Raw genomic sequence first — 25,822 nt, 5'->3', positions numbered from 1 at the left:
TATTCGCCAAACTAGAGAAATGCTTATTTCATGTGGAAGAGGTAGCCTTTTTGGGGTACATCTTAAACGCGCAGGGGTTTCAGATGGATCACGGCAAGGTCAGCGCTATTACTGACTGGGAGGCCCCTCGTACCGTAAAAGCGGTCCAGAGATTCTTGGGGTTCGCTAATTACTATCGGCGGTTCATAAGAGACTTCTCCAAGATCATTAAACCCATATCTAGCCTCTTACGAAAAAACACCCCCTTCCGATGGGGAATGGACGCCGACCAAGCCTTCCGGGCCCTGAAGGACAAGTTCACGCAAGCCCCGATTCTCAGACATCCAGACACCCACCTACCGTTTGTAGTCGAAACCGACGCATCACAATATGCCATCGGCGGAGTACTATCGCAACGGCATCCGGAAACCGGGCAGCTTCATCCCGTTGCCTATTACTCGAAGAAACTGACCCCTTGTGAAACCAACTATACTGTCACCGACAAGGAGTTACTGGCGATCAAAAGAGCCTGTGAGGAATGGAGACATTACCTCATGGGGGCACGCCACACAGTGGAGATTTATACAGACCACCGGAATTTACTCTTCTTAACGACAGCAAAGGCCCTGACACCCAGACAGTTGCGCTGGTCGCTTTTTTTTCCGATTATGATTTCGTTATTAAATACCGCCCTGGAACGCAACATGGGAAGGCCGATGCTTTATCGAGACCCGAAGAAACAGACAGCTGCACAAGAACGGAAGATGAAACACCTCCGCTGATCATCCCAGATCAAAAGGAGCCAGTCCTGGCAATCGCCCTGATCACCCCACGGGAATTCCTAGACGACCTGAAAGAAGCAGTAGCAAACGTGGATGCACGAACCTGGATTCAGGAACAACCCGAGCACCGCCATGAAAAGGATGACTATCTGTATCACTTCCATGCCTTATATGTGCCAAACCCTCGTCTTCAACATCGAGTACTCCAGTGGACACACGATGCCCCACTGGGAGGTCATGGAGGCATCAATAAGACTATTTCGAGCCTCGAAAGATCCTTCTGGTGGCCTACCTTACGAAAAGACACGCAGGACTACGTAAAAACCTGTTCGATCTGTGTACAAAGCAAGGCGCTTCATACAAGACCCGTGGGGTTATTACGACCAATCCCTATTCCCCCTCGACCATGGCACACCATCTCGATGGATTTCATCGTCGAAATGCCCCCCTGCGAAGGATACACCGTAATACTAGTACTGGTCGACCACTTAACGAAGATGGGACACTTCATCCCGCTGCGGAAACTCCCTTCCTCTGCTGACCTTGCTCAAGTGTTTCTCCAACATGTCATAAAAGCGCATGGTATCCCGAGTATCTTGATCACAGATAGAGGGTCACAATTCACATCCAAATTCTGGAAGGCACTCTGCGAAACCCTCTCCATCGATATGCGAACCTCCACGAGCTTCCATCCGCAAACCGATGGAAAAACAGAACGCTTAAATCAGACCCTTGAGCAATACTTGCGATGTTTCACATTACAAAATCCTATGCAGTGGTACCCATTACTCTGGATGGCAGAATTCGCGTATAATAACGCGGATCACTCCACCTTGGGGTGTTCTCCCTTCTTTTGCCTTTATGGCTATCATCCCAACATGCTCCCTTTTGACTGGCCAGCGCGATCCAACCTTCCTAGCATCCAAGAACATCACATGCACCTACAGGCAGTACTGATTGAAGCCAAGCAGAATTTGGCTGCTGCCCAGGCCACTCACAAACGGTACGCAGACAGAAAGAGGGAGGAAGAACCTCAGTACAAAGTAGGGGATAGAGTATGGTTATCAACACGTAACCTCAAGTTGAAGGGGGTAGAGAAGCTTAAACCCAAATACATAGGCCCGTACAGTATCGAGAGAATAGTGAATCCTGTAGCGATTAAGCTTTCCCTACCCGAGGCCTGGCGTATACATCCTGTCTTCCACGTGTCCTTACTCCAACCCTGCCCAGCAGACACAAGGCTCCCGGTGAGACCACCTCCAGTAGACATAGACGGACAGGAGGAGTACGAAGTACAAGAACTCCTAGATTCCCGTATTATAAGAGGGAGGGTCCAATATTTGGTGGATTGGAAAGGCTTCGGAGTGGAAGACAGAACCTGGGAACCGGCGCAAAATCTCCACTGCCCAGACCTCTTGGAAGCCTTCCATAGCACACATCCCGGGAAACCGGGTCGACCGCCGAGACGGCAGTCCTTGAGAGGGGGTTCTGTCGCGATCACTCGACGAGGGCAGCAGAACTACAACACCCAGAATGCTCTGGGGCGCGGAGGACGAACTCGCGCCCATCCCGGAAGTAGAAAAGGACGCCTCCCCCACTAGGAGGCGCTTGACAATCGTTTTGAACTCCTTTGAATGAGAGCCCCGACGAGGAAGCTCGTCCCCTAGACGCCGACGTTGCTCCGGATTGATATTCACGAAGAACAGCCCCAGCGCGCTGTCCTTCGCTGCTGGATTGTTTCCCGCGTTCCAAAAAACTAGAGGAGCCGACGGAAGCTTCGCCGGATTTCTCCCCTCTGAACTTCAGCAAACGCTGCGTAGAGACGCAGGAACCCGGAGCTGAGTCCTACCTCCATTTCTCCGCTCCCGTTGTGCCGGAACAACGGTCGAGCGCTACGAAAGGCCTTGAGTCTTCAAGGCGCCTCCATAAGAGAGGCGAGCGAGCCATCTATGATTTTTGACCCCGTTATACCCCCCTTTTTTCCCCTTTGACTCCTGAGCTGTGAGGAAACCGCTTGGAGCCCGGAGGGAGATTCATCCAAGGTACATCACCGCTTGAGTGAGAGAGGGTGAGAGACAAGACGCCGGATTGTAGGGGGATAGAAACCCTCCCTTGTCCTCTCACCGCTCTGACACCGCCCCAAGCAGTACTCTCCCCGAGGGGATTTCGTCTTCAGATCGCGCGACTAGTATTGGGACCTGTGAAAGGCGCCAGAACCCAGGGGACCCACAGTGAGTACCAGGACAGAGGGATTGGGGTTGCTAAAGGTTCGAATTGGGTCCTCCCCTTTAACACCTGTCTACTTTCTCGTCCCTAGAGGCCTTTCTTGGGAGACCCGTTGTTGTTCCTGTCGTGACCACCCTCAGACGACTATCCCTACCCCTTCGTTTCTGTTTCCCTCTTTCCCCTGTTTTCCCCCGCTGGGTCCCGTGCACTGCATAGGCTGTTTTGTCGCAGTGGGCAGGAGCTGGAGAGGGAAGGAAGGGATAGGCATCAATACCTCATCGTTCCTGCTGGCTGGCTCAGGTTAGTGGGTTGTGCATGTACTACCTCTGACACTCTGACTCTGTTACGACAGTTCTATTGCCGGCATTGTGAAGGCACTGCGTGATTCTGGCTTCGGTCTAAAGAATGTTTCCCGTGTTAGAGAGGAGCAGAAACATTTGTGGCCAGCACTGAAGACAAAATGGACGCCCTGCTGCCCCGTTTTACTCACCAGCGCCATCGAGGGCTCCCGGTTTGTTTCCTCCCTTTGAAATATCGAGCGATGGCTGACTCAGTCTTCAAGTGCCTCTTTGCTGCTTCCCACCCCTGAGACATACATGATTTCATTTCCAACATATTGTTTGGCAATCATCCTTGTAAAGCAAAGTAGGAAAAAGGAAGTCACAAAGGGCAATACAAATTCCAAATTTACTGACAGCAATTCAACCTTTTAGAATTCCAGTTGCACAAACCTATATTTAAGGGAGTGCATTATTGGATCCACTTTAAATTTACAAATCGTAGAAGCAGGAGATCAGGCAAATATGAAAGGGTAACACTGTATTTTATTACCTCTAATGTGCTCCATCAATCTTTCTTCCTTAACAGACCCAAAACCCACACCCAATTGTAGGCAATATTCTATTAGGAAGAAAACACAAAAACACTGAGAAGGTAATGCCCCCAAAAATGGTAGGACTTTACACACCGCTGTTACAGCATGGATTCTGTTCTCTGTGCTGGGCTGTCACTTTACTGACTCTAAAGTGGTTCTTATCTCATATTGTAGTCTGTAAGCAACCATTTTGTTTCTCTGGCATCAGCAGATTGTTTAACCTTGAGGTGAGCTACCGAATGAATGGCTGTGTCTAATGTGTAAATGCAGTACTTTGTAATGCAGCGATTGCGTCTGATATGCCTCACATATAGAATGCACCAGCCTTCAAAGAGGATTACATTTTGTTCTTCTTTCCCCAAAGGCACATGCAAAGCCTTTTAGATTCTTCAAAGCACGTTTTTTTTGTGTCTGTTTTACATTTCTACACACAATTGGGAACTTGAAGACAGAAGAAACCAGAAGGGTCATTAATGAAGCATCTCTTTAAAGCAATATCTCCATTTTCACTGTACAGTTTACAGTGAAGTAAAGAACATTTTCTACTACATGCAAAATATGTAAGTCATTCAAACACTTGGGACATAACAAAGAAATAAAGCATTGGTTAATTCAATAGGTTTGACATTTCTGCAGTGGGCTATTGCCACCTTCCTATAATTGTAGAATGCAATATGTTTACTATGAATGGCAAAGCTAAAATTGAGGCCAACACGCAGAGTGGCTAATTAGACATTCAGAAAAAATGCATATTTCACAATGCATTACTGTCTAAAATCACGTGCACTCGATTTATAGATAATAGTCATACTAGAAGACATGCAGCACACTTACTGTAGTTTCATTGTGAAAGTAAATTTAAAAAAGGGTACACGTCTTCCATGTTGTAAGTGTTTAAGAAAGGCATGTAAAATCAATTCAGTCTAATGTAAGACTTTATGTTTTTTTTTGCTTTCACTAGTGTTCTAGAATACTGTGACTTGATACCCATATTTGGCAAATGTTTTGCTTTTATTTACTCTAATCTTGTCAAATGCAGTCGAAAGAAATTAGGTTAAGCAGAAAATGTCTTGCAGGAACTCTGAAAGTGAATATGTGCCAGGGGGTAAAGAGTCATTAATTACAATGTGGTTTTTTCCACGCATGCCATTACGACACAAGCATTATAATGCATGCGGCATTACAACGCATGGACTTTACTACGCATTTTTGTACTACACATATGCTTTTACCACGTATGCCTTTAGAGCGAATTTCGTTGTAAAGGTATGTATGGTAAAGGCATATGTGTAGTAAAAAAATATATGCATATGCATGGAAATAGCCGGTTTGGCAATCCACATCATTAGAGGAAATAGAGAGACTCTTCCGCTTCCTCACAATTATGTGCACCGCCCCCTCAGACGAGCTGCCTGCATGAACCACGAGGAGAGAGGTAAGGGCCATTGGGCCTGGAGTGGAGGGCTACTATTTTAGGTGCTGGGGGGCAGGGGAGGTTGTGCAGGGTTATTGTTTTAAGGTTTAGGGTAGGGAAAGGGCTGGGGGCCGGGGGTGTTTGGGGGGCAGCGTTTTAGGGTTTAAGGTAGGGAATGGGCTGGGCGGTCACGCAGAGGGTAGTGTTGTGGGTTTAAGGCAGGGGTGGGGGCAGGGGCAGTTGCGTTGGAGTAGGGTTTTAGGGTTTAGGGCAGGGAAAAGGTATTTGAGTTCAGCTGAAATATTAATATTTCATTTTGTGCCAGAATACTGTTATTTGTTTACTATTATTTAGCATTCTCCTTTTGCATTCCGAGCAAGCTAGGAACACATTCATGTGTTACTACATCATCATTATTATTGTGAGAGAGATTTGAGATGGTTTCAAAATATACATCCCTACCCCTCCCGCAAATGTTCAAATAAGCATTCTGGCTCTGAACTCACATATTGGATGAATAGTCTGACAAAGTCTCTGCCACCTGTTAAGCAACATAAGCCATGATAATATGTTGTGTGTGTAGTTATTGCTGTTTTTAGCTTCAGATCCCATTAACCCAAACTTCATCTGTCAAGATATGGTGCATTCCTGCTATCTGCCTGTACTGGTAAACAAACTGCTGACTAGCACCAACGCAGGAACCCTTGCACCATGGTTCAAGGGTGCTTGTGCTACATCAGGATTGTTTTGTGTAGGAAGGGACAACTTTCTGCACAAAAACAATCCTTTGAGGCTTTTTACACTTTCTACGTTTGCTACAGAATGCAGTACAAGTAGAAAGAGAAATAAGCGAGGGGAAATCAAGATATTACGCCTCCCCTGAGAAGGCGTAACATTCTGACGCCTTCCCAGGCGTACCAGTATTGGTAACTCGGGAAAGGCTTCCGAATCCATAGGTGGATGCATGGGAACACCCACACTCCATCCCTTGAATTACTCTAGATTTACCAAGCTACACAGGGCTACACAAGGTGGCCTAGTGTGGCTTGGTAAATCTCAATACGGTTTTGCGCTGCTTAGTGCCCCCTTGTTTGGTGCAAGGGTGACACAAAGCCCTGGATAAATATACCCTATGGTGTTTGTGAATGAGTGTGACTTTGCGAAAATTCATAGGACAACCCATCCCTCTCTCCTTGCGCCCCCTGCCCATTCATGTACCTAACACATTTTACCAGAGCAAAACCAACCTTTGAGAACCAAAAAACAAGCCTGCATTTGAGCAAAACACTATTAGTGTTTTAAGGTAACATACTGAAATAGCCACGCAGTTTGGGCCCACTGTCTATCAGGAAGCCTGATTACATTATGTCATGGTCTAAGATATTGACTTTTGGTTTGAGCGAGAGAGGGCATATAATGTTGTTTTAGGTGTACCTTTTCTATGAGTAGACTTTACTCATCGTGCAAATAATGTGTGCCCCCTGAATATCCAATCAGCAATATCGATGGGACAGAATACAGAATATTGAAAACTGAATATCAAAAATAAAACGTTGACAGGTAAGTCTAGTTTTTCTTTACTTAACTCCACATATAGGTACCCACGTGGCACTTATATCTTCAAGTTGCATTGATGTCAAATTAGGAATAGTAAATCTACACCTCCCTATATGCATGTATCTTTAAATATTATGTCCCTCAATATTTTGTCCTCGATATTAGTATGCCACAATATTGTTGATGTTGATATTCAGTAGCACAATCTAATAAAAGGATTCTTATTATATGTCAGTGATGAATTCAGGCCCCAGCTAGGCCCGCAAGACACAAGGGTTCGCTCTCCTGTAACGGAATCTATAAGGAAGTTGGCACGGAAACTGCAAAGTACAAAACAGCATTTATTAACCCTTAAGGGTGGTCCTACAATCCACACAACACTCTTCAGTATTGCATAGAGTAGCACAAAGAACTTGCGTACATGGTCCCCTTTTATACACATTAGAGGGGCTCATAAGTGGGTGGATACAACATGAGGCCGAAGATACATTACCATTTATGGTCATTCTCGATACTGAATCAATACATGGGCGGAGCCAACACACTCCTTGAGCCCGCGAACACATGGTCAAGCAAGGCTAACTAGTAACAGATGTGGTCAAGTCTGGGCATGCGCCAGATGGACAGAAGGGCTATTTATAGACTGTTACTGGGCAGATTACAAGAGCAACTAACACAGAGGTCGGACTCTCCTCGTGGCGAACACGTGGCAGCATGACAACACAAGATGGAGTCCAAACTTCGGTCAACATAACGGAGAAAACATGATCGTAAGGGAAAGCATTAATGTCTTTGGTAAATGCTTAATCACATTGCTGTTTCAAGTTACAACAGACGACCCTTTCAGCATTTACTGAAGACATCCGGTTTACCAGAATAATCATCATATATGTCAATGGTCATCATTCCTTCAACCTCTTTAGCCAGACGCTTCTGATGAGCAACATCGGCAATAGCTTTCTTATCTGGGATGCAGAATGAAATGCATACAGAACAGAACAATGGTCCACATTGAACACACATACAAAAAAGGAACAGAACTGCTATAATAATACAGAGACCAGTTAAGACCTTCCATCCCCAGGCAGTAACCAATGCCCAAAACCATCCAGAAAAGGACCAAGTGCCGTTTTCTGCGTGGATTTCAGCTGCTATTTTATGCAGCTTATTAATGGCGTTATAAACTGATGGCGTATGATCAGGGATGAACACACAGCAGCTACTTCCAATAATTTTACAAGCTCCACCTCGATCAGCTAACATTACATCTAATACCATACGATTCTGCAATGCAACAATCCTAGTGATTTGTAACTCTTCCGTAAGATTCCCAAGAGCAGCAGCAGTCTGATTTGTTACAGCTTCTACCACTCTTGTTAATCTTCGGATCTTCCTACTGTTCAAAGCGGCTCCAACAAAGAAAAACAGTCCTAAGTTAAAATCAATATACTGCTGCAAGCTGGTATCAGTCTGATCCACATCATCAATCGATAGAGTACGTTTATACCTATTTACAGTCACATTATTCAACAATTTCAAATCTTTATGATAAGATGCGGGTGCTAGGAATACAGGAGGTAATAGGAATGATACATAGCATACCCCAGACCACCCCGCAGGCAAACGGTAATAACCTTTATTTCCACACACAAAGTAGGTATTATGGGACGCTAGGAAGGTACTATTATTCAACCCATCAATGTTCAAGACAGTGATACAATCACTGACACCAACAGGGATAAAACCCACACTCTGGACACACAGGTCCGCTTGAGCTTGTGCCACTTGGATCACAAATTTGTCCTTCCCCACAGTGTCTCTGGTATTCGTGAAGATATAGGGAATGGATTCATTGTCTGGTCGGTACTCTTCCCATTCCCAAATTGTCCCATTCGCTTGCGGATATCCATTTTTATCCTGATGACATTCTTTATTAAGTCTGAAAAGCAATCGTCCCACTGTCGGTTTCCGAGTGGCAAACAGCAAAGTGTACCATGCTCTACAAGAGCCATTATGAGAGAAAGGAAGTGGTATGAATGGCGTACCTCCTTTCTTCTGATGGGCTGGCATCATCCCACATATCCAACAGTTCGTAGCGTTCGTAGCAACGTGGGTATGATGCAGCATCTGAATGAAAGTGTTATTCAAATAGGACTGTCGATGCTTCAACTCTTGATATGGTAATGTATAAAAGTAGTGCTCCGCAGGCACTGGAGTCGTCAACACAAGTGTTTTCCGAGCAGGAATTACCTCCTCCACAAACCATGTGGCTATCCCAACCATAGCTACTGTCAGCATGAACCCCGATGCACAAAGGATTTTCTTCTTCTCCATGTCAAAAAGAACAATACCCTGATATCTTCCTGAAACTAATAGGTCTGTCAGAACTCTTCCCCTTGAGCAGCGGTTGATTTCTTCACCAGCGGGCCAAGACGGGTGTCACTACACTAATGCAGGGCTGATCCCCCCCCCCTTGCCTCATCGGCTCTCCGTTTCACTAACCCAAGGGCCGTTCTGACAGCATGTCCCGGTACTGGAAACTCACTTCCTTGGTCGAAGATGATATCGCCTTCCTCCAGGAGTCGCGTGGTCCGGAAAGAGCTCCTCAGTGTCGTTCGGCTCCCCAGCACGGCCTGCCTCCGCTGCCAGGATTTCTCGTTGATCGGTCAGCACGGCCGGCTCCACCAATCCGGGCGGTACCTTTCGACAGTGCAAGGAATGGATCCAATTCTTCCTGTTCGAGACTCGCACAGCCGTCCTCGTCGCGAGGAGGACCTGCTCAGGGCCCACCCATCTCGGTTCCAAGCTGTTTGTCCTGTCGAAGACTTTCACCATGACATGGTCCCCAGGCCGGAGACCATGTCCTTCGCCGGTAGACCGATCAGGGAGCGCCTCTCGGACCTGTTGATGAATAGAAACCAAGTTATCCGTTAACTGTGCCAGATAATCGCTCATCATTACACAAGGTACATCATACACAGCCTTAGGCCTTGGTGGACCCCAAATGTTCATTGGGCGTCCAAATACGATTTCGTATGGCGTAAGGCCAGTTCGGGAGTGCGGTACTGATCTAATTGACAGTAACGCCAGTGGCAGGGCGTCTGGCCAAGTCAAAGACGTCGAAGCTTGAATTTTAGCGATCTTAAGCTTCAGTGTACCATTATACTTCTCGACTAGTCCTGCAGACTGAGGGTGAAACACGGCGTGGAACTTCTGAGTGATGCCTAGGCCCTTCAAGACATACGTTATAACATCCGCTACAAAGTGAGGCCCATCATCACTCCACAGAAGTCTACAGATGCCGTATCGAGGGAAAAACTCTTTCAGCAGCAGCTTCGCTGTAGTCATTGCAGTATTGTCTTTCGTAGGGTACGCCTCAACCCATTTACTGAAGGCGCAAACCACTACTAGGACATACTTCAAATTGTTACAGCGCTCAAGCTGGATGTAATCCATCTGCAGAACCTCGAAGGGTGCAGTGGGTGTCGCAAATCCTCCTGCTGGAGTTCGAGTACCCTTTCCTGGGTTATACCTTAGGCAGATCATACAGGTCTGCACCACCCTCTTTGCCGTGCTAGCAATCTTTGGATGCTCCCAGACTTGGGTAAGCAATTTCACAATTGCGGAAGCTCCAACATGTGCTAGCCCATGTGCCATCTGAACCATAGGTTGTACAAAGGCCGTGGGTAATTTCCATCTATCCATCTGCTTATTTCTCCAGCAACCCTCGTCATCCAGTTCTCCCTCGCTAGCCCATTGTTCCCGCTCTTTGTCAGAAGCGGTCCTCTGCATTTCTCGCACTTCCTCCTTCGCATCATGCCATCTCTCCACCTGTGACTTCACTACATACATGGCAGTAGTACCGGGCTGCATCGCAGTCTCCCGTGCTACTCGATCCGCTAACGCATTCCCTTCTCCAACTTTATCAACCACTTTCCTATGGGCGCTACACTTAACAATGGCAATTTTCTTTGGGTACGTCAATGCGGTTAAAAGATTATGAACTAACTCTCCATGCATTATCTGTACTCCATGTGACGTTAAAAACCCTCTCTCCTTCCAGAGTAGGCCGAAGTCGTGCGCTACTCCGAAGGCATAGCGGCTATCTGTGTAAACATTCACACACAATCCTGTACTGAGCTCACATGCTCGTGTTAATGCTATCAGTTCCGCTGCTTGAGCTGACTTCTGTGGTATGCGTGCTGTCTCCACTATCGTTTGCAACGTGGTTATTGCATACGCCGCTGAAGTCGTACCATCTGGTAGCTTCAGGCATGATCCGTCTACCCACAGTTCTCCATCTACATCTGGAAAGGGCGTATCCTGGAGATCAATACGACCCTTTGTTTGTTCCTCAGTCACAAGAATACAATCATGCGCTTTCCGCGCCTCAGGCTGGGTCTCGGGGTATGGCAATAATGTGGCCGGGTTTAACGTTACGCACCTTTTCAACGTAATATGAGGAGCCAAGAGCGTCAACTCATATCCCGTTAAACGGGCACTGGTCAAATGCTGCGTCTTTGTTTGATTAAGCAGGGCATCAACAGCATGGGGAACTAACACCAACAGCTTATGGGATAACACAATTCCTTCACTTTGGCGTATTGACACAGCTGTCGCCGCAACCGAGCGAAAACACCCTGGTAATGCTCGGGCGACAGGATCAAGTACGGCCGAAAAATATGCACAAGGGCGCTGCTTGTCGCCGTGCATCTGCACTAAAACTGACAATGCACATCCATCTTTCTCATGCACATACAGCGAAAAGGGTTTTGCATAATCAGGGGTCCCTAACACTGGTGCTGAACAAAGGGCCTGTTGCAGTTGCTGAAAAGCAGCATCACACTCATCTGACCAAGGGATTGGGATAGGCGTGTCTTTTGTCAAGAGAGCTAGCAATGGCTTAGCTATGTGTGAAAACCCCAATATCCACTGTCTACAAAAAGAAACAAGGCCCAAAAATGCACGCACATCCTTCTGTGTGGATGGTCTCGGTGTGTCCAAAATTACTTGAATACGATCCGGTGTGAGTGCACGCCCCTCCTTAGACAAAAGGTGACCCAAATACGTCACCTTTGGTCTACAGAATTGCAATTTCTTCCGAGATACTTTATGATTGTGGGATGCTAAAAAGGAAAGTAAGGATAACGTGCTTTTCTCACACAACTCCAGGGTGTCAGCCGCCAGCAAGATGTCATCGACATATTGAATGAGGGCGACCCCCTCGAGCAGAACAAAGGAATCCAATTGTCGTTTCAAAGCCTGACTGTAAATGCTAGGGCTTTCTGTGTAGCCCTGGGGGATCCTACAAAAACGATAAGATCTATTATTTAAAGTGAACCCAAAAAGATATCGACTATCGGGGTGAATGGGAATGGAAAAGAAGGCATTTTTCAAATCAATCACTGAGAACATGGTCGCCGTAGGCGGGACCAAGGTAAGCAACGTCGTGATATCGGAAACCACTGGGTACTGAGGTATCACGATCTTGTTTACCTCTCTCAAATCAATTATAAACCGATAGACCTTAGCATCCGTGTCCTTTTTCAGAATGGGGAGAATCGGGCTGTTACAGATATTATAGGGAACTTCTTCCACTACTCTCACTGCGATCAAATCTTGCACAATCTGTATGAGAGCCTCCTCGCCCTCCTGGGAAATACGATACTGCGGGAGGCGTGGTAACACCGCCCCCTCCTGGACACTAACGTGGACCGGAGGAATCACCATTTGTCCCACATCTGTGTCCGAAGTCGCCCATAAAGCGCGAGGGAGGGTAGCTAGCAACGCATCCTCTGATATCGCACACATCCGCTCAGACCGGGGGTAGTTGTCATTTAAGATCACCCTCACACCCTCAGGGGAGCAGCGGATCGTAGCCCTAAAATGCTTTAACATATCAAGGCCCATAATGTTATCCGGTGTGTACGGAGCAAGCAGAAACGGACAGGGCGCAGAAAAAGAATCAACCGTAAATGTAAGGGGCTGTGAAAGAGGGCTTCGGGAGAGCGTACCGTCAAACCCTACCGATGTAACCATTGAGCCGGATGGGGGAGCCCCCGGAACCAAGTGCCTAGACAATGCACTACGTGTCGCTCCTGTGTCCACTAGGAACTGATCAGTAGAGCCTAAAACCTCAGCCGATACATAAGGACCCGTCTGATCGACCGGCACCTCAACTGATTCGTACCCCCATCCAACGCATTCCTATGCATGCTGAGAATCATGATATCCCGATCGGTCAATCTCCGACACGTGATACTGATGCTGGCGATCGAAAACATTTGATCTATCTCGGTGCTGCCCAGCAGTGTCAAAACGGACATTATCGTTAAAATTCCCTCTAGAACTCGAGAAACCCCCTCTACCTCTCGGGCCACCCGAAGTATGCCCCTGACGCGAAGCACGCAACACTGGGCAATCCCTGGCCCAATGGCCCGATTGCTTACAATACGCACACTGGTTCCTATTCAAATCAGATCGGCCCGAGGGGGGACCATAAGATCCTCCCCTTCCTCTATTATTACCCCGTCGGGGCGGGCCATATACTTGCGCCAACATCACCTTCGTTTTTAAATCCTTTGACTTCTTCTCCTCCTGGCCCTTCGCTTCGTGCTCCTGACGCTCATAATACTGAGCGATAGTCAGGAGCGCCGTCGGGGTCGCGGAGGACCAAGAACTCTCGCTCGCTTTTAGACGGGCCGCAACCGCCGGTAGCAGATTGGCCACATATTTGTCCGCGAAAAGGTGGCGGCCCGTTTCGTCAATAAGCGACTGGCCACTAAAGTCATGAAACGTTTCTTCGAAGCGCGTGAAAAAATCTGCAACTGACTCGTCAGCTGTCTGTTTACATGCAGTTAACATATTCCAGTCAATCTTTTTAGGGGGGATAATTGTTTTCAACTTAGCCACAATAGCAGCAGGGAGGTCCAAAATATTCTGGGGTGGATTCTGTGCGGGCTTCCTCTCCCTGTCCTCATCCTCAAGCTCAGACCACCGGGCTTTGAAGGCAACGGTATCATCTACCCTTCGGACAGATCGCCACGTATCCGGCGGTAGGATAAGGCCAAAGAACAGGTCTATATCCGTTAAGGTCATGATGCAAGAATTCAGGGCCCCCTCGACTTCTTCGTAGAAGGCCGCTGGATTCTTGCGGGGGTCAGGCAATGCATTCTTTAATGCCATAACATCAGCCCTATGCCACGGAGTGTAAACCCAATTATACACGAAATATCCCTTAGCATCGGCGGAGTTAATGTCCGAGCTAGTCCCCGCTCCTTTAGGAGGAACATACAAAGGCGCCGCCTCTCGCATTGGTTTAACATGCACTACGTCATCCTTATCTGACAGGGAGGTGGATGGGTGGCCCCCTGCTGCAAACGAATCCGACTGCTTCTCCTCCTCTGTTTGTTGGCGCGCTTTTTCTCTGAGGGCCAGCACCTCGTCCCGCAAGGCGAACAGCCGCCGAGCCGCATCAGGAGCCTTAGGGGGAGAAAAAACACCGTTACGCAATGCTTTGGCATCCGAAGACACTTCGTCAGGCTCAAAGACACCGGAACGTTTCCGGAAAGCATCAATCACTTCATCCGCGAAATGACCCAGAAAATACACTTTATCTCTCTCCTGCCACGACCCCCAAGTTTGGAATAATTCCTCCATGGATACCTTGCCCTTAAGTGCTCGGAAGGAAATTTGCCGAAGCTCAGCCATCTGCTCGGCCGACAGCATGGACCGTGTGTCTACCTTACCCGAAGCCGGGTCAGAATCTTGCGGCCGCGGAGCGGATGCGCCAACATAAGGGGGCGGAGAGCGATCTAGCAAATAAAAATCATCATCAGCATTATTAAGGACAGGATAAAGTGGCTGCCGAACAACATATTGACCCGAAACTTGTAGCCTACGCTCTTTCTCTTGTCTGTCCGTCTGCTCTCTGTCCTCCCGACGCTTCGCTTCCTGTGCTCGCACATGATCATTCTTCCGCTGTTCTTTATCAAACAGCGCTTTCTCACGCTTCTCTCGCTCACGCACTTCCTTCACCCATAATCGCACACACTCAAACATATCTTGACGAGCACGTCGCTTACACATACACTGTTCCACATACTCAATCTTACGTATATCAAACGATCCATACAAAGGCCATCGCAACTCAGGATCCTTCTTTGTGTATTTCCTCCATACTGTGCTGTACATTATGGAAGAAAGACCATGCTTCACATACATATCCCTATTAGGAGTCCCCTCTGGGGGAGCTGGAGCAGATTCCTCGATGTTCAACCGGTTTCCAAAACAGCAGCACCACTTACGAAGTGCGCTGAAAGCAGGCATGCTCAGAAATAATGCAAAATATGCAATATTATAAAAATGGCACTTAATCGTTGCGCCGTTCAAAGTTTACACAGTTCCGGAGAAATCTCTCCACATTACCTGCCTATATGTGTTGCAACGCATATATTTTCACAAAGACAAACCCAAAATATGACTAGTCATCACAAATCAAACTCAAATAGCCAGATCAGGCTTCAAAACTCGGAGCAAGTACCGTACAACGGTTCTTACCAATCAAGAGTCCAGATTCCAACTGCCAAGCTCCACAATCGCCCAAACGGCTCTCACGGCAGGACCGACAGAAGAGGTCTCAGTCGATGACCGGCGCCACCCAGACGGTCAGCTCGGAAGGGAAGGAAGAAAAACCTCGGGATGCCAGGGCTAAGACGCCGCTGGCAGTGATCACGTCCCCGGCCAAACTCCTCACCTTCGTCGCGACCAGTCCTTCGAGCATCCGAGTCGCCGATGAGCCCCACGTGACGGGCGCCAATTGATGAATTCAGGCCCCAGCTAGGCCCGCAAGACACAAGGGTTCGCTCTCCTGTAACGGAATCTATAAGGAAGTTGGCACGGAAACTGCAAAGTACAAACCAGCATTTATTAACCCTTAAGGGTGGTCCTACAATCCACACAACACTCTTCAGTATTGCATAGAGTAGCACAAAGAACTTGCGTACATGGTCCCCTTTTATACACATTAGAGGGGCTCATAAGTGGGTGGATACAACATGAGGCCGAAGAACATTACCATTTATGGTCATTCTCGATACTGAATCAATACATGGGCGGAGCCAACACACTCCTTGAGCCCGCGAACACATGGTCAAGCAAGGCTAACTAGTAACAGATGTGGTCAAGTCTGGGCATGCGCCAGATGGACAGAAGGGCTATTTATAGACTGTTACTGGGCAGATTACAAGAGCAACTAACACAGAGGTCGGACTCTCCTCGTGGCGAACACGTGGCAGCATGACAACACAAGATGGAGTCCAAACTTCGGTCAACATAACGGAGAAAACATGATCGTAAGGGAAAGCATTAAAGTCTTTGGTAAATGCTTAATCACATTGCTGTTTCAAGTTACAACATCAGGATTGACCCTCTCTGCAGGGTCACCCACAAAAATGTTTTGCCTTCCTCCTCCATTTTTTGCTGAGTTTGTTTTTCTTGGCTTTAGGACTCTGTGCACTTTACCACTGCTAACCAGTGCGAAAGTGCCTGTGCTTTCTTTTACAACATGGTAACATTGGCTGATACTCAATTGGCATATTTAATTCACTTATAAGTCCCTAGTAAAGTGCACTACATGTGCACAGGGTCTGTAAATTAAATGCTACTCGTGGACCTGCAACACTTAAGTAGCCCTTTAAACATGTCTCAGGTCTGCCATTGCAAAGCCTGTGTGTGTGTGCAGTTTAAACTGCCATATCGACCTGGCAAGATAAACTCTTTGCCAGATTCAATCCTTCCTTTTTAATACCCCTAGGGTAGGCCCTGGACAGCTCCAATTGCAGGGTGTGCTGTATTTGAACAGTTATACATGTATGTTGAAGCTTTAAATGTCCTGGTAATAGAAAAAAGCTGCAAGGCCTATATCCCCCATATGATATCATTGGGATTACCTTATTACTTTTTATAAGTGCAATTTCTAAATGTGAAGATATAACTGCTTAATGTTTGGTGTCTCCGGAATCCTATTTCAAAATCCTAACTTATGGTGAAGTCAGATTTTAAATTACAATTCTGAAAATGCCCTTTTTACAAAGTTGAAATGTTTTGCCTTAGCCATTTAGTGCCTGCAGCCTGTCTCAGGTCACATGAGTGGGTGTAGTCAGCAGTTGGGCTTTGTGTATTCCTCCTAGACAGACACACACAATCGGTGCTTAGGTGTGACTTGATGGGCCATCCTGGCAGGATGGGAGAGAGGAGCTGAGTACAGCCTCACATACACCTAAATAGGCTGTGTACTGTCCCAACACAAAGAGCTTCATACCCCCTGTAGTTAGTCTGAAGCCAAGGCCGGCAAGGCAGGGCATTCACACGCTTCAAAGGCATGCCTCTAGAAGCTTCTTCCCACTTCAAAGGCACAACTGTGTGTAAATGAAGGACCTCAGGCACCACCTCTTCACTACACATCTGGACCTGTTGATACTCTGCCAGGAAGGAGGTCCACTGTTCTGCTCAACGGACTGTTACTCTGCTGGAAACCTGCTTATCTGTGCTGATCTGCTGCCTGCTGCACTCTTGCCTGGGTGAAAAGGACTGGACCTGCATCTCTGACCCCAGAACCCAGAGTGACTCCAAGGGCTAGTTGGCTGTCCTCCTGATCTGAAGCCTCAGGGACATACTAGGCTTCCAACAAACTCTATCTGCACCTGGACTCTACCATCTAGGAGTCTACCCTGCCAAGTGGTGCCACCCTAGTCCTGGACCCTTGGAAGTGAGCCTACGGTGTTTACTAGCAGAACTGATGCATCTTCTCTGCTGAGCGATGCATCCCTTAGCCGAACCAATGCATCTCTTCCACTGAGCGGCACATCCTCAAGCAGAACTGACGCACCGCTGCTGTTGCGTGGATTGAGCCAGGCTCAAAAGGATTGCAGCGCTCTTCATATCTTTGGAACCGGTGTATCGTCGACAGTGCAGTGCATCTCTGACCCAGGGATCCCTTGTTGAAGGCAGCTTGACAACAACAGCAGCCTCGCATTGCAGCTCATCGGAACTGACACAGCACCCCAGCTGCATGTCGCATCCTAAAAGCCTGTACCTCACACCACAAGCCCCAGTTGATGGGATCCTCATCGACGATGCACGGGACCTCAAACCTCAGTTTCATTGCATCTTACAACCAATGCATCGCTGCGACTGTGCAACACTTATTGTCTCTTATCGACGCAATGCTCCTGCATTAAAGATTTAAGGTACTTTGTTCAGCAGGCGTAACCTGGTCCCTATAGCCGGCACGTGCTCCATCGCAGTTGACCTGAACTTGAGACTTTGTCCCAGTCTGGCGTGACCAGATATCCCTTGTAGACGCTTTGTGTTTTTTGGCACTATTTTAAATAAAATCTTTAAAATTCAATATCTACTGCTTCCCTGATTGGATTTTGGTTGTTTTGGTTATGTTTTATTTAATAAAACTGGTTTTGTTTTATTTATTAAAACATACTTTCTTTTTCTAAGCCAGTGTTTGACCTTTTTGCATGGTGTTTCCATTGTTTTTACTGTTTGAAGTGTTGTACAAATACTTTACACATTGCCTTCAAGTTAAGGCCGAATGCTCTGTGACAAGCTACCCAAAGGTGAGCTCAAATTAATTTGGGAATTGCTGGTGCCTCACCCTGACTAGGAGTGTGGTTACTGCTTGACCAGGGCTCACACCCCAATCAACCAGAAACATAATTTCTGACAATATCCTATTGAAGGTTGGCATTTTGAACACATACAAGTTGCAGCGTAACAGCACACTAGAAACAGTACATGGACAATACTTTCTTTGACCCACCTCATGAACAATTTTCTTAGAGTATAACTTTTCTGTGAGAGAAATCAGGTAGTGATGGCAAGAATTTCCCCGAAAAAATGTTAGTATGTATTTCATATCCATTAACCACTGGTGCATGTCTTGCTTCCTTTCTCCCCTTTTAAATTCACTTAAATAGGGGAACCTCATGAAGAGGAAGCACATGGTTGACTTTTAACTGACGGTAGCAATAATTTAACAATTTGTCATAACATGTACTATATATAATGCAGCTGCAGTCTTTCTCCAATAGGAACAGTCCATCTCAAACCTGCGGACCATGTCCATTCTAAATAGAGACAAAATCATGCCCAGGACAGTTGAAACTAATAATTGAAATGCAGTTTAAGGGCCTCATTTACAAGAACTGATGCATCGCTGCTTCAGCAATGCATCAAAATGATTTGCAATTCGCTACACCAGTTATAAACGCCACGGCGTAAGGATGAGGCAACGTAAAAAGATGCTAACCACCCTGACGTCACTTTTGATTGCGTGATGCATCAAAAAACATATAAACAAATGACACTTTTGAAAACAAAATTGGCACTCTTCACAGCAGGCCTGCGTGGAGCAGAGAGAACAAAGCAGAAGCCAGGAGAACAACCCCAACAACCCCAGAACCAGCCAGGATGTCCAGACAGACTCCGAGGGAGGGGAAGAGTAAGTGCAGCTTCAGTGAGGAGGAGAATTGAATTTTGATCACTGAGGTGGCAGAGCACCAACATCAGCTATTTGTCACCTCAAAATAGTCATTTGGAAAGTAAGAGGCCATTTGGTAATCCATAGTGGTCAAGATCAACAGTGTGGCACAGACAAAAGGACAGTCACCAAAAAAAAGTTTATATGACTATAAGCACAGGATGAAGGAGAAACTGGTGAACAAACTGGAGGAAGCCATGCAGACTGGAGGTAGAAGCCTGTTGCCACAGAAGGAGCTGTGTGCCTAGGAGGAGCGGGTGGCGGCTGTCATCCTAGAGGGGTGAGTGGCAGGAATTCTAGGACAAGACAGTGCAACCCACGATGAACAACAAGACCTACAGGGTAAATCTCTACAAGGCTCAATTTGTGAATAAAGGTAAGGTAGTGAAGCACAGTGAGCTAGCCACTAGTGCTCCACTGTGCTGTGTGCAGGGCATAGGGCAGGAATCTGGGTCATGTACTGTTAAACATCACATAAGTGTAAGTCACACTGCCCAGATACATGTGGTACACCTCAGTCAAGCTCCCTCATGTTTCTCCCTCCTATGTGTGAAGTGAAGAACCAGTCCAGGTTCACCTTTGTATACTGGCACTTGTAGGGGAATGTATAACATGAGTCACCAGAAGTCCCAGAATACAAAGCAAAAAACATGGAATGAAACAATACATCATGCATTGACACATTAACCCTGCCCATCTCGACTGTTACGATGCAGGCCACCTTTCACCATGAGGCTACTGTGTCTAACTTGGGCCCATGCACACAAATATGGCATCTAAAGAAATAGAATGGAATAGGCTTGTGGGAGGTGAAGCTGCACACCTAAGGGGGGGGTCTGGTGTGGGGCATGTAAATGGTAAACACAGAAACATGCCAAGGGTCATGTGTATAGTAAATTGCATGAAACTACATTGCACACAGCTTGACTCTTACGTGTGAGGTGAGAGCACACATGTGTCAGCTCCCATGGTAGGGACCTGCATAACTCCTGTCATTAACTAAATTGGATTGGGTGTGGGGGTGAATGCAAATGATGCACACCAGAGGTCCATGTGTGTTGAAACAAAAGATGGTGTGTGGGCCTGGCGGGCCCCTGGTAGTGCAGTGTATTTTAGGTTCTGCCTGAGCATTTCGAACTGCTACTGTGTTTAAAAGGGAAGACATAGCATAGCAAGGAGGAGCAAAGTAATATGTGTACTGCAAAATAGCCCTACCAAGACACATGGACTGGAGTGTCTGACAATGTCACACTTGTGTCGCAACTGGGAAGGGTTGACAGAGAAGAAACCATTGTGGAACCACATCCTACATGCGAAGTAGCCTTGGATGAGGATGGAGTACATGGCAGGCGAGATTCTGAAGGCAAAATGTTGCACCATGCCACATATGTCAATGTTGTAGTATGTGAAACAGGGATCTGTCAAGGTATTGGATGAACTATTCTGCCCTCATAATGGGCAGGAGGCAGGGATGGATGGAGGCTGAGGCGGATGGGCCCACTTGTCTGGCAAACCTGGCTAGTTACATGTCACTAAGTCTGGCACTACTACCATGTGGGCTTCAGCTCATCCTACTGCCCACAAAAACAGCCAGCCATATCAGTCCATTGGATATGGTCACACATATTGTTGGTGTTGTAGGCACACAAGAGTTACTATATTATCAGGGTTCCATCTGTGTGTGGCAATAATTTCAATGTGTAAATATCAGTGAATTCGATCTTAATGTACACCATGATACATGTAGGCACAACAGCGGCAATAGCAATGAATGCAATGTTGATGTACCCCATAAACAATGCACGCATAACAATGTCAAAACCAGGAAAAGCAATGTCAATGTATGCTATGACAACTGTATTCGCAATAATGAGAATGTCGGTAAATATGATATCAATGACTGCCATGGTCTATATACACGCAATAATGAACTTGTATCATTGAATTCACCCAGGATGACCTCCCCATCAACCCCAAGTCAGAGATATGTGGTCAGACAGGCCCTGCGATGCCAACCCAAGACCAACGATTGATAAGTCAAAGGTGTGGTTACACTCAGCCCGAAGACAAACGCACAACCAGGGAAAACTCTGATCGAGCAGACAGATAGGCAGCTACAGCACAAACTGGTCTGAGGAAATTGACCCCAATAAAATATTTTTCGGCAAATGCTCACATTCCCAAAATAGCACAAAGTTAGATGCCACCCGTAGTTAGGAACACAGCACACACAGCACACACAGCACACGTAGTGATTACGTGCTCCCCATGCCGGACATCTGGACTCATACACACTGGCCCGCACTAGCTCTCCCCGAGGTCGAGAGCCACATGTGTCCCCGTTATCAGATGGTTGTACATATAATTTATGACTAGGCCTGAACCCACATGCTCTCCAAGAATGTGAAATCATGTTATTGTACCTCACGAACTGTATATATGATCGACCAAAACTACTGTACATTAAGATTGTCTTCAGACATGGCTCTGTCAATGCTCTCCTGGGCGCTGCGTTTAATTAAACCTACTTGCTCCTGTTTTGCCAAACTTCTCTTGTCTTTTCATTTTTTCAAGGTAAATTCATATCCGACCATCATTTGCCTGGCACAAAATCAGGCTTGGCAGAGAAGGCATATACCCGTACAAGTGAGGGGGTCTCAGTAAAAAGATGTGTAAACCTTTGCAGATAACCTGTTCACTCAATGATGAAATGGGCTGAGTGTCTATGTTAGCAATCTACCTAGTTTGATGGGCCCATCCCCTCAGAGCCGCTACACAGATCCTTCTGTCCACAAAAATTTAGCTAAATGTGTGTGCTATGAAATCACATGAGTATACACAAATAGGAAACACATGATAAGTACAGTCCCTCACACATTCCTGTTGTGTAGCATGGTTGGAAGCTGGGTAGTGTTGTAAAGGATTTGTGTGAAAAACTAAACCTGTGCCCACATGAAAGCACAATGTGCATGCAAGACAGCACAACAAGGCAGAGTGCCGTGGTGTACTGTGTGAAAGGCAGACTGCAGGATCATAACTAATTCATGAGCAAACCCACTTCACCTTCACAGGAGCCGTGGGCTGAGTACTGGTCACAGGGAATGCAGGCACTCTGGGGACTGGGAGCAATGTGCACAGTAGTGTTTCATGACATGACGGGTCAGCCCTGTCACACAGCGGCTATGAGAACAATTCAGAGATACTGCCATATAAAAGGCAACTACACTGCAACTTGGTCTCTAATCCTATGAGGAACAGATGTCCTAAGCATCAATGTTGATTGACAGCGAATTAGTAGGAAGTGGGAATGTCAATCAGATTACTCATGTCACCATCTAACATAAATTAACAACAACATATATCTATTTAATTGCAGAGGATGTACCGACAACTCCTGGCCCGCTGCTTCTCCTGGATGAGCATTCTGCTGACAATGACATGCTACCAATCCTCGACCAAAACACCCTCCAGGAAATCATGTACTCCATTTGGACACCATCTCCGGTTACAAGAAGGGCCGAAAGCGTCGCACCATCTCCAGAGTATCCGCCTATCACCCAACAAACACCACCATCCAACCCCCAGCCAGACCTGGACACCGAGGACCCCAAGTTGAATTCCAAAGTCGTGTGGTAGGAGTCCAGCAGGAGCTGGTAGATGCGGTGCAGGTGAGGATAGAGATGGTGGCTGACACCCTAGAGAGAGTCTGCAGGTGACTCACTCCCAATAAGGGCACCTCAGAGGCCATAAGAGTCACCGATCCTCCACTCCATGGATTGGAACAGTCACTGACTGATACCGCTGGTGTCATATGGCAGAGGCATGAACAACTGCCATGCCGATGTAGCACCAATCAGGTGGCCAACCATCTTGGGGTGATACACAACATCCTGGACCCATGGAGTGGAAGCAGGATCCTACATAGAAACAATGGGTGCATTACACCGCAACGTTGTTGCTGTGCTGGCAAACCAACAGGCCCTTCTTAGTGCTGTGTTGCCTTACTTGTTGGCACAAAGAAATGCTACTGGGGACAGGGAATCCACATCTTCAGCCCCTGATGTATGTGCGCCACCTTTGCCACCAGCACCAACAACACACCCCTCACAGGAGGCACCACTCACATCCGAGAACGAAGATGTGGACTTCCCCCCTTTCCTCCCAAAAACTGTCCAGTAAAATTTTGCTGTGCCCCATGGCCAGTTTCCCTTTTAGCTGTGCTTATAGCCATGCCAATGTACTTTGCAACTGGTACTGTCCTCCCTTTGCTTTCCCACATGCTGCTCTCAACTATTTGTGGGCTGTCTATGTGGCCTATCTTCCCTAATGAAAATGTGGTCCTGCTCCTCACTGGAACACTCCTCTAACCCACATGTCCCATGACATGTATCCCCCACTGACTCTGTCTGGACATCCAATGGCTCACAAACTATGTTGAGGTTGCCACTTGCTCCTTTCTCTTTGGCTCACGTGTCATTAAAACCACTTACCGGAACAAGCGTGTAATATTTCTGGTCATGATTGGACTAAGTAGACAATGGTGGATGTGCTGACATTAAAGACACTACCTAACATATAAAGGAAATTGTTCATTGTCACAGGGGTAAATCTGCACAGGCCATCCAAAATAGTTTATGTGATCTCAATGTGCATCTAAACTAGCAAGTATTTAACCAAGATCACATGCAAGAAGTGCTACAATTAGCAATCACTCAATGGTAAGACTGAATGTAATTTCTGCCTAGGTGGGGGATACTTCCATGCATACTAGCCAGCAAATAACAGTGACAACAAAATGGTGCTAGGGAGAGTATGTAAGTGGCTGCTATCAGTGTGGCACCAACCACATCCTAAATCAGTCACAAACGTTTTAATTAATCGTCCATCCAAAATATGAAGCATCATGTATACACACGCAGGGCAACAGTAGGTTAATACCCGTGTTGGGTTGTGTGTCCATTCACAGCAAGAGTGACACTTACAGTGCACAATCACATTTGAAGATCCCTTAAGTGACTCCATTGCAGACTTTACATGATTGACTTCTTAGGTGCCCCAACTAGTAACACATGTTTACAAACACTGGCAAAAAATCCTACAGCATGTTCTTAGCCCAACCTAAGCAGTTGTGACAAATGCCATGCAGTAAGTATGTAAGCAGTTGTGAAAGTGCAAAAGAATATTTATTGAACACACCATAAAAATCTTAAAATCTAAAAATATATAATCTACACTAACTATCCTTATCTATGATTATATTAACCTATGCTAACTTGCCTACACTATCCTATCTTAATACTTACCTTACCTACCTAACCATAACTTATCCCAATCTACACATATACCACAACAGACATGTTAAACAACGGCAACACAAAATTGAAGGAGGATGACGTACGCATCTCGATAAGCGTGAGGTTCTGCATTAGACATGAATGAGGGGAGGAGGGTGGCTGCCAAGTTTGTGAAGTAGAAGGCTTTCACTATTGAACAAAGAATAAAAGTTGACATTCACACAAAATGAAGAAATAATATGAGATTGGACCCAATCAAACTGATCCAATGGGAATTAGAGTATGTAAGATAAGCATCCTCCTGGAAGGTTTTTAATATTTACCAAAGAAAAAACCTGATCTCCAGACAAGATTGAGAAATAATATAGGACTGGACTTAATAAAACAAATTCTATGTGATTTAGAGCAGAAACGTATTCTCTGGATTGCCACACTGTGGATACCTATAAGGCGATACTGTTTTTAATTAGACTTTGGGAAAAATGTATTTATTCTGAAGAAGGTGGCCTTGAATATGGGGTGCCCACCGAAACGCGATGATTCATATTTAAAACCAAATCTTGAAAACACTGAGGAACACAGTAGATACTAATGTTTCATGACACTCTGTGATGTGGACAATGATCTTAAAAGGATTGGTTAGCATAAAATACTTAGGTGATTCTCTGTTGTAATTGCCCTGTGTATGTCTATGTGTTTTTCTATTTTTATAATTTGCAATAGAGAATGTGGTGCATCCTGTGTTTAGGATCGAGACATTGTATTGTTGACATTTTAAATTATTGATCAAGAAAGGAGATTGGATATATACAAATGAGATAATGAAACGAAAAGCATTGTTTATAAAAACATACAGTTGTCGTATTGACCTTAATGCTATCGGGGGTGAATGAGAAGTATGTTGTAATGAGACCGAGTAAAGGAGTTGAGTGAGATTGAAATTGCATTTGCAAGCCAAATGGAGTTTTATTTTTGATTTTATAGTCTAAACATCAACTACCCCACCACCCTTAAAACATATTTGCACATGGGACAAATAGGAACTACACCTATACACATATACACAACTACCTAAACATTAAAACCTAAACAAATATATATTTGTTGGTATATTTTTGATTTTTTTTTAAAAACACATACTAA

The 25,822-nt window shown here is 46.1% G+C and overlaps 1 protein-coding gene across 1 annotated transcript in view; it reads left to right on the top strand.

The window, feature by feature from the left end:
* Positions 1–25,353, top strand: part of LOC146786019 (uncharacterized) — a 329,367-nt gene extending 304,014 nt beyond the window's left edge. Inside the window, exon 6 of the transcript XR_014970838.1 lies at positions 22,762–25,353. The gene's annotated coding sequence lies outside the window, so the exon portion shown is untranslated. The remainder of the gene's footprint in view (positions 1–22,761) is intronic.
* The last annotated feature ends 469 nt before the right edge of the window (positions 25,354–25,822 follow it).

Source organism: Triturus cristatus, chromosome 11, assembly GCF_964204655.1.
Source record: "Triturus cristatus chromosome 11, aTriCri1.1, whole genome shotgun sequence".
NCBI classification, from domain to species: Eukaryota; Metazoa; Chordata; class Amphibia; order Caudata; family Salamandridae; genus Triturus; species Triturus cristatus.
This window is presented reverse-complemented; position numbering and strand designations above follow the sequence as displayed.